This window comes from Alligator sinensis, unplaced genomic scaffold, assembly GCF_000455745.1.
Source record: "Alligator sinensis unplaced genomic scaffold, ASM45574v1 scaffold222_1, whole genome shotgun sequence".
NCBI lineage: Eukaryota > Metazoa > Chordata > Crocodylia > Alligatoridae > Alligator > Alligator sinensis.
Window position 1 is genome coordinate 1587731 of NW_005841912.1, and position 2809 is coordinate 1590539.

Here is a 2809-nt window from a genome sequence, read left to right on the forward strand (position 1 = left end):
GCAGGAGAGAATGTGTAGATGCAATGCAATCATAACCACGGTGGGCAGTGCTGGGGGACATTGGCATCGTTCTTCCATAGCCCAGAAGATCTGAGGCCTCAGGCATGTCTCTCATGTCTCTTAACGTGTGTTGGCATATCGTTGTGATATGCCTCCCCCCCCCATCAGCACAGTTAGAAGCAGCATAGACATACCCCTTGTAGCTACACCATAGTTCATAGACTTTAATATGGTGTCCTCCAGCTGGATCAGCTCAAGCGTTTTTCAGGCGCTGAAACTACAAACTGGTAAATAAAACCAGCATAACTTACATGAACAACTCACTGCCCTCTCCTGTCCTGATGAGGTTGCTTTTATCAAGGGGCTTCTATCTCTCTAGCTGAACTGCCCTTTACTTATGCAAATACCAAAGGGCAAACACTGAGGGTTGCTTAACCATGCAATCAACTAAACTTTAATAACTGTCCTTCCTCTTCTCCGGAACATTTTTAACTTGCTTGGTGGAGCAGAAATGGAGAACACCTATGCTGTCAGGCTCTACAATTTATTATCAGCAGATAGTTTTAAGGTGGAACTTCTTGTAATCCTGCCTACACAGGCTTGTGAAGATGCTGATGTTTGACTAAAATCATTCAGCAGTTAAGATGTACAGGGTACATATCAGCAACTTCAACAGTAGACAACTCAGTCCCCTAAGATAATATATGTATGCACACAGGGGCCATAGCAGTATCTGAAGGAATGTTCAGACATTACACTTGGACTGACCTAATTAGAGCTAGATCTGTCTAAGTGCTGATCTGTACAGGAGGTTAAATCAGGCAAAACATGACCAGCCCGATCTAGCTTATTTCACCTGAGGAGGTGAATTAAGTTAGATCAGGAACAGTTTAGCCCAATCTAATGAATGTCTGTACACATTTGAACTGTAGCCCCAGGACTGGAAAAGCTCAGCCACTCACCTCAGTCCCAGGGCTGCACTTTTCCTTGTGTCCACCACCCCCACTCCCCCCCAAGCTTGACTGAGCTAGTCCCTCCAGTCTGAGATTGACTGTCAGGGGCTACCCAACCAGTTGGTGACCACTGATATACAAGAGAAGCAAGGGTCCTACATTTGCTTCCATTCAAATGAACAGAAAAACTGTCTTTGTCTTCAGTGGAAGCTTCTGAAAGTGCAAAACCTCACCATAAGCCTTTTGGACAGTCTTTGAACCCAAAATTTTCTCTTTTCGGAGCAATTTTGAGAAAAGGTGACTGCTGTCATCCTATTAGCTAAAGGGTTTATTTTGTTATTTTTGTAAGCCTTGTTTCTTTAATGGTTTTCAATGTATCCAGTGCATTATTTGTATGAAACAATTCTAATGCTTATGCAAAACCAGCTGTTTCTATGCTGCAGAGAGCAACATACTAACCAGCTAAATAGTTATTTTTGAATGTACAATATGAAAATATTTGCAAATTAAAATACTCGTAGTTCGGTAGCTCTGCTGCAGTGTAAAAGTTCATCAATATGAGATCATACGGAGGAAGGCTGAGAACATATTGGCCCTCAAGGTTGCACACAGCTCCCAATTCAGCAAAGCACATTATCCTTTGCTTAATTTTTAAATCATACTGGCCACATCAGCACAAGATGCTTACTGCACAGTAGCTCATTACTACTAGACAGTAGCATCACCGGGCATGAACTGTGATGTGATGCTACTACACAGTAACAACGAGCTACTGTGCAGTAAGCATCACTAGGCAGCCATACCAGGACAGTACTACACAGTAATGCTGGTTACTGCACAGTCATTTAGTACTTGGTTATGCAAGTCGGTGCAGTCAACAACTGCACAGTCAGCGGTTATGCAAGTCAACAACTGCACAGTCAGTATCTTGTGTAGACGCGGCCATTGAATCCACTTGCTTAACCAAATCAGGACTAAATGGGAGGCAGTGGGGGAGCTTTGCATATAAACACTTAGGAGCTGCAAAACTGGAATGTCTTGGGATAGATTCAAGGTATAATATATAACGGATCTGTTTCAAATGAAATAAGATTATTCTGCTGGATAAAAGTACAATGCAGGTCAGTCTTTGCAAAACAAATGGATTCATAGATTCACAGATGTTAGGTCAGAAGGGACCTCAATGGATCATCGAGTCCGACCCCCTGCCAGTGGCAGGAAAAAGTGCTGGGGGGTCATGTGATCCCAAGCCAGGTACTTGTCCAGTCTCTTCTTGAAGACCCCCAAGGTAGGGGAGAGCACCACCTCCCATGGAAGGCTATTCCAAAAAGCCTGTTTCTTTCTTAGAAACAAATCAGAAACATTTGCTATCATTCTTGTTACATTAAAAATGATGCCTCAGCTAAAGCCTTCTATTTATTGAGAACCTGATCTCCCTTTGTGTTGCATTTTGTTCTAAATGTCAAGCTAACTTTCCAATTGGCGCTGCAAGAGCATACCATAATTGGCTGCATCTTTCAAGACTTATGCTTTTGCAGTTTCAAGGCTGAGGTTAGGAAAAAATCAGTCATACAGCCCCTCTGAATGACTATAAGAAGCTACACCCATGTGCACTAAGCAAAGAATGCTCCAATTTCTTTTGGTTGCAATTTTAAACATAAAAATAGTCCTCAGCTACATGGTGGTTCAGCACGACATTTTTCATTTTTCTTTGTACTTCTTTCCTGGAGTTATGCAGCCTTTTCTGAAATCATTTTAATTAGCTTTAGCGTACTGTTGCTTTTTGTTAATCTGCTTTCTTTTTTAAGTTCAATATTGAACATTTGCTGTATCTCTACTATGTCAAACCAATCAGC